This window comes from Sceloporus undulatus, chromosome 1 (assembly GCF_019175285.1).
Source record: "Sceloporus undulatus isolate JIND9_A2432 ecotype Alabama chromosome 1, SceUnd_v1.1, whole genome shotgun sequence".
Taxonomy (NCBI): Eukaryota; Metazoa; Chordata; class Lepidosauria; order Squamata; family Phrynosomatidae; genus Sceloporus; species Sceloporus undulatus.
The window spans coordinates 154,041,535-154,049,144 of record NC_056522.1 but is presented as its reverse complement, the minus strand read 5'-3'; positions in this window follow the sequence as shown (position 1 = coordinate 154,049,144).

Below are 7,610 nucleotides of genomic sequence, written 5' to 3'. Positions count from 1 at the left end.
TCTAGAAAAACAAGGTTTTCCCATACATTTGAACATACAGTTTCTTTGACACAATAAAAGAAGTTTCGAAAGGAGCAGAGGTGTAATGAGGTGATTTTAAATTCTTTACAGAAAAGAGGTGGTATGATACACCTGTTTAAATATTTGAAGGAGTGTCATACTGAACATAGAGCAAATTTGTTTTCTGCAGCTGCAGAGGATAGAACCCAGAGCAGTGGATTCAAACTATAGGAAAAAAGATTCCACCTCAACATGAGGAAGAACTTCCTGATTCAACACTGGAGTGTTCTGCTTCTGGGTGTGATTGAGTCTCCTCCTTTGGAGGTTTTGAAACAGGGGCTGGATGGACATCTGTCAGGGGTGCCTTGATCTCTGTTCCTGGATGGCAGGTGGCTGGATTTGATGGCCCCTGTGGTCTCTTCCAACTCTATGATTCTATGATCCTATGAAAAGAATGCACAAGGGGGTTTAATGCAGAAAATGGCTTTTTGCCATTGTTTTCAGCAAAGAACACATTTCTACTGTTTTCTAAAGGGAGAAAAACCCATGTGTGGTCTTTTTGCAGAACAAATCCCAAATTGCAAATAATCCTCAAAAACTGTGCCATTTTCGAGGAATTTCTCACAGCAGGGGGAAACATGATTAAGGGCCAAGACAGACAGGCCAAAAGGGGCATGGTGGCAGTGATACTAGGGTTCCAGACTGCATAGCAACTGCACGGTCCAGAACCCTAGTATGTAATGGTGATGGCCTGATGGTGGCGTCCCATCCACACAGGCGCCGCAATCTTGATGTAAGCGATGTGCAGCGTCTGCACGTCGCTGCACATCCATTACGTCACAGGTGCGCACTTGCGATGTAACGTGGGTGCCGCAAGAAGAACCCAGAAGTACCAGGTTCTTGTTACTCCAGAGGGACATCATGCTGTTTGGCGGCTGCGGTGTCCCTCCAGAGTTAAAACGGGCGCCTACAGACCACTGTTTTTGGGTGGCCTGTACTTGTGCCTAAATTGTTTATTCTTGTCCCCGAGAACATAATTTATAAAGGTTTACCTCTCTAGTCTCATAGGGGAGTTGATTTAGATGGGAACAGGTATTTTCCCCCTATTCACAAGGCAAAGAAAGAGCCAGCCCCTCCTGTATTTAGAACAGTGTGTATTAGTGCCTTTGAGTCAGCTGTCAACTGATGGAAACATCATGCATTTCATAGGAATTTCTTAGGCAAGGAATTACTCAAAGGTAAAATTCTGACAGTTTCTTCTTCTAAAATGTAGCTTACAGCATCTAGTCTTTGTTGGCAGTATACCATCCAAGTATTAACCATGGCTGACACTGCTTAGCTTTGAAGATCAGATGGGATCTGGTGACTTTAGGGTATCAGCTTCCTGCTAATTCTGATGAGTGGGAAGGGGTCCTTCTGCCCCCCAAGATCCTGCCTTGATGGCGCCATTGCAAGAGCTGGTTTGCTGCTTCCCACTTTGCTTGTCTTTTTTTTAAAGGAGCCTCTAAGCAGATGGTGTCCTGCTGGCTCCTTGCTTTCGAGTTGTGGTAGCAGGTGTTGAAAAAACTTTCCATCCTGCTCCTGCCTGAATGTGGAGCTAACGCCCTTTGGGAAAACCGCAGCAAAGAGAAATGGCTTCAGGTTCGGCCATTTATCAGTGAGAAACATTCATAAATGCAACTCCTCTTGTGGAATTGATTAATATTTCAAACAAATGAGCACTCCACAAAGGAGAACTTGCTGTTCACAGGGAGGCAATAAATTATAGACGATTGCTCCAGAGACAGGTTTGGGAAACGAAGGACACTGTTCAGATAAGCCTGCATGTCTGCATCTTTAAACAGATTATATTTACATTCTAGCATATCTGTAGCATCAACCCAGGCCATTTCAGTTTATTAGCACTGGAGTTCTGGTGGGGTTTTGTTGTCTGGAATGCAGTCTTTGGCATTCTTCACTGAGGCCCCTGCACTTTTTCCTTTACACACACACACAGAAAGGTCCTACTCACATGCTCTCATCGGCTACAAAAAGCTGAGAACAGGAGCAAGTAAAAGAGAAAAGTTCTGCATACTCTTAGGGTAGATTCTTATAACATAAGTAAGCAGTCACCACAACAGCAAGCCCAGGTATATGCTAATATAGATCTCTATAACATGTGAACCAGACAGTCATGGATACAGCCAGCATCAAAGTGATGAGACATAAAAATCTGAGTTGCCCTGGAAGAGTTATTGCAAAAGAAATAAAACAGATCTTCACTTAGAAAATGGTTCCTGTTCTTAAAACTGGCCAGACTCCCACAACTTGGAGATATACAGATGTGCTTCTATTGCGCCTCTTGATTGCATCTCTGATAAATATCCTTCTTTCTCCAAGTGCTTCATTTTTCTGACCACCTGTTCTGCAGTTGATATAGCGTGGTAAATGTTGGTTTTAAATAGGTTCCATACCTCTAGGATTCTTGGCATGTATCCACTGAAGTCCATTGGTCTTGTTAGTCCAGGCTCTAGACTACATTATGACCTATTGGTTTCAGTGGGTCTACAGAACTGATTAAATTTGCATCCTGGATTGTTATTATTTTTTTAAACATGATTTCATTTCATAGTTGGGGAAATATAAAAGTTCAAGGACTTCCTGTGTGGTGACCAAAGTTTTGAATGAACGATCCTTCCCTTCAGCCTCCCCTGCACCTCTAAGTAGCTGATGGTGCTACTCAGGGTAAAAAGGGAAAAGTCAGTTTGAAGCCAACACAGAAAACTGAATACAGAAAAGAAAAGCAGACACCTTAAAATAAATTGGTTTGCTTTTATAATGCTGGTAAAGGTATTATAACACTGTTAACTCAGCATCTTTATACTAATTGAAATGAAATCCCTAAAAAAATTCAGAGAAGTCAGTAGATTAGAAAGGATATATAAAATTTTGTTAGAGATTGTCACAGAACTGGGGAAAGTCCTGATCCAATTAATGCTAATTGCAGTAATATAGACTTGAGTCAATTGACTTAAACTCAGATCAGACTTTAGTCACTTTGATGACTCAAGTGGCGCAGTGGTTAAATGCCTGTACTGCAGCCACTCTCTCAAAACCATAAGGTTGCGAGTTCAAGACCAGGAAAAGGGCTCAAGCTCGACTCAGGCTTGCATCCTTCCGAGGAGGTTGCTAAAATGAGCACCCAGATTGTTGGAGGCAAATTAGCTTACAGTTGTAAACCACTTAGGGAGTGCTTAGGCGGTATGAAGCGGTATATAAATGAAGCTTGTTTGATGCAGCAATAAATGATGCCTCTCCCTACTGCACATTGGAGGAGCCTTCTAAAGCTTTTGAAGAGCTTTAGAAAAATTCTTCTACCTCAAGCCCACGACTTAACACTTTTGCTGTTCCCCTTCAAAAAATGTGCCATGTGCTGTAGGGATGAGCCTTGCCTGCTGCTGCTTCCAGGAAAAGCTTTAGAAGACTCAGCTCATGTGCAGTGGGAACAGGCTACTAAGCAAGTAGACCTTGCTTTTCTAAAATTCATTCTTGATAAATTGCCTATGATAATTTTTTATCTGTGCACTTCTTCTTCTAATTATTGAAATGCTACCACCACCACCCAGCAAACACACCACTGCTGCCACCCTCCTTTTTTCCTGTTAAAGTTGGCTCCCAGACTTGGGACTTGACTTGACATTTTTTTGCAAGGACTTGAGGCTTGATTTGAGACTTGGAATAAAAGATCTGAATACATCACTGGTTAATTATGCTTAACTCCCAATAATAGCAGTCGTGATGAAGTTATGAATAACTTCCCCATTTATTTCAGTGCCATTTAATATACCATTAGCTCTACTTGCTTTGGGACCCTAGTATATGGAATCAGTCATAAGCTGGTTTGCCACATACCTCAGCAAGGTCACATTGTCCATTCCATAGATTTATCTGGGGTAACAAGAACTGAGTATAAACCTTTAGGAAGGAAGGTCTCAAAGAAAGAAGCTCAGGGATATGTACTGGGGGAGTTTCTCCATGCTCATCTTACAGTTTCATTCATACAGCAGGTTGGGGAATCAGATTCAAATTATTCTTAGCTATAAAAACTATGGTTGGCCTGAGGATCTTCATTTCTCAGTTTCAGCTTCAGATTTCTCTTAATACATAGCAATTTGTATTACTATGTTTTACTATGGGGATAAACGTCACATGGAATTTAGAGCACTTTGTATTTCCTTAAGTTATAGAAACATGCATCTTGATTCAACTTCCAATCCTATGCCAATGTAATTGTGAGTAGGCCCCACAGAAATCAATGGAATTTATTCTAAGTGGACTCTTAGGATCTAGGTTTAAGTGTCAGCAAGATTAACAGCACAATCCTTGCAAATCTACTCAGAAGGCAGTTAATCTGTTAATCCTGTTGATACTTAGGTCTAGATCATATTGTTAGTCTGAGTAGAATAGACTCATTGGATCAATTGACTTTTAACTACTTTTTGACTCACAAATCAACAACCGGTTCAGTTAATTCAATGGGCCTACTCAATCTTGAAATAACCAACAGGATTCTAGCTGTAGAATGCTGAGAAGTTTTTTTATGGTCATACAAATATTTACTAGGAAATAATGTTGCTGCTCTTAAAAGCTCATTAGTTCAAAGCGGTGAAGATTTCAGTTCCTGTATAAATGTGCCAGCCAGATCTGAGCCAAACAAATTACACCTCTTTTGCTCCAGGAAGCTCTAACCACCAAGGCGGGAGTGTTGTTGTGCTCATGTAACAAAACAGCTAGCTGTGCCATCAAACTAACTCCTCAGTTTTTTACTGCTATTCATAGAGAGTGGATGGCTATAACTCAACCAAAATGCTTGAATGAAATGTAGCAGGCAGAATCCCAGATTTGGCCACCCCAAATTCAAAATTCTGATCAGCCTTGGAGTTCACTGAGTGAACCTGAACATTTTCTCTCTCAGTCTTGCTATTTTATGAGGCTATTGTTGAACCTCACATCACACTGCCTGGAGAAGTTAAGCTCCACTTCCAACAGCTTATAAAATAGGGGGTTGTGATGGAGGAATGGCGCTGATGTGGGTCTTATTTGTTTTTTGCCATGCTGGATCATGGGTCTTGCTTGCAAAGATACCTTTGGAAATGTTGCCCAAATCCTGGAGAAACATAAAGTATGAGAGAAGAAGTGAAATGTGAGTGGAAGATATCAATCTATAGTTTTGTTTTTTTTAAAGGTACAGAGCAGAGCAGCCAAGGAGAAATGGACTCTTACTTATCTGTCTGTCTTAACTGCCCTTAACTGTACAAGCATAGCTATTTCTCTCTCCTTCCGGCAGTAATACAAATGGAACACATGACTAGAAATCTGCAGTTCTTTAGCTCTATGTGCTGATAGTGAACTCAGCTCTCAAAATAACATCTCTGGGGACAAATGGTACTATCTACTCACAAATGGGATTATCAAATGACTTGTTGAAATACCAAAGCTTACAAACACACAAATGCACACAAATGGTGGTTGTGGGAGACAGATTAATGATATTCCAAGTGGCCTCCCAATATTGAGTGAACATGGAATGGAGTGTTCTGAAAAGAGGTGTGTGGCTAGCTACATGTTGCTTCTTACCTGACATGTTCTATAATAGTCCCATGGAAAGAAATCAAACTCTTCCATAGGAGGGAATTTCTGTCTTCAGTTCTCTAGGCTTTGGTGGGGTTCACAACTCTCTTTTATAGAAAGGGTGTTTATAAACCTAAACTTTATAGCTGATGTGCTACTGTTTCTACACACAAGGGGATTTCTTTTTATGGAATGCATGCAAACATTAACAGTTTGAAATGTTGCAACCAAGAACAAGCTTTAACCAGCTGATTCTGTTGAATGTGTAAGTGAGTGGTTAGTGGACTGCAGCCAGTCATTTTGAAGCTGATTTCTGGAAAGCAGAGTAAAAGGTGTCCCGCTAGAACAATTTATCAAGAGGACTGATCTGGATAAATTTTATCATGTGAAGTAATAAAAAGTGATCAGTGTGATTTCAATACCATTAGGCTTTAGAAAGATAAAGCTCTGGACTATCTAGAACAATAATTCCCAAACTTTTGTCCTCCTGGTGTTTTGGACATCCATTCTCAGAAGCCCCAACCAGCTTAGCCAACAGTTAGGAATTCTGGGAGCAGAAGTCCAAACCAACAGGAAGAACAAAGTTTGGGAACCATGGATCTAGAACTATCTAAAAAATATCTTTTCCAAGTTCTGATCATTTTCTTTTGGATTCATGCATGAACATGCACACAAAAACACACTTCTCTCGTGTTTAGGAAAAACCAATCCTTTTCTTGTTTTTTCTCAGTGTTATGCTTTTATCACTCTATAAAAACAACAGTGGGTAAATTCAAAAAAAGCCAAGACGAAAGGAACAAGGAGGGCTTTCCATCTGGCAGCCCTCCTGTACATTTTGGAGCCAAGTGCACTGCAAGCAAAACCCCAGGTGTGTGCCACATGAGCAGGTGAAGAAAATAAAATATGCTTATGTGGTTTGTGATGACAGCTCTGAGTCCATATAAACTATAATACATGACAAGAAGTACAGTTATCCCAAGATTCCAGAATTCCTTGTATGCATTAAGAAGAAGCAATTGAGAGGCACTGTGCCTCCTCTTTTTCTCCCTCCCTCCCTCCCTCCTCCTCCTCCTCCTCCTCCTCCCTTCTTCTTTCTTCTCCCCCTCCTATATTTCAGAATTGTTTTATTTTCTTATAGTCCATTTAAACTGAGCCGTATAAGTTATAACCTGCAGCACCTATGATATCAGAATAGGTCTGACAGTTCATAAGGGTTGAAGTTCTTCCCATATATTTCATGCTCTGAAATCAGAACAAAATTACCAAATGTGCCCTAACAAGGAATTCTGAAGAAGATAACCACACAATGAATCTACTCAGAGCACATGTTTAAGCTTTTTGCCAACAGAATTAGTTGCCAGGGTTTTACATGTTACAGTTCTATGGCTCCATCGTGAACATATTGAGCAAATGCCACAAAATCCATTTATGAGTGACTGGCTTATTCCAAGGAACAGGAAGATTCAATGGGGTCTCCGTGTTGTTTGAATGAAGAGATGAGAAGAGGATAGAGAGAGTTCACACAGAGTCATCATAATAAAATTTAAAATGGTGGTAGGGAAAGTAGGCTGTGTATATATATGTGCATTTATGTCAACTGTGGTTCTAACCCCCTTTTTATATCCCACAAATTGACTGACATCTCCAAATTTCCCCAGAAGTTTACCATGTTTAAAAATTGAGCAACATCAACACTTCGCAATCCTGGAGTAGTGATTTTCCCTTTAATCCCCACCCAGCCTAGCAATCATCTAAAAATAATCCTAAATTCCAATAAAAAGTACAATCTGGAAGTAGATTCTAAGCCTTCTCAAATTCTAAGTGTGTGTGTGTGTGTGTGTGTGTGTGTGATTTTTCACCCCAAATGTGGCAAGGTGGTTGCCCATTCCCTTTGAAATCCTACAAAATCTTTCAAGTAGCCAACTTGACAAGTTTCAAGGGATATAATAATAATAATAATAATAATAATAATAATAATAATAATAATAATAATAATAATA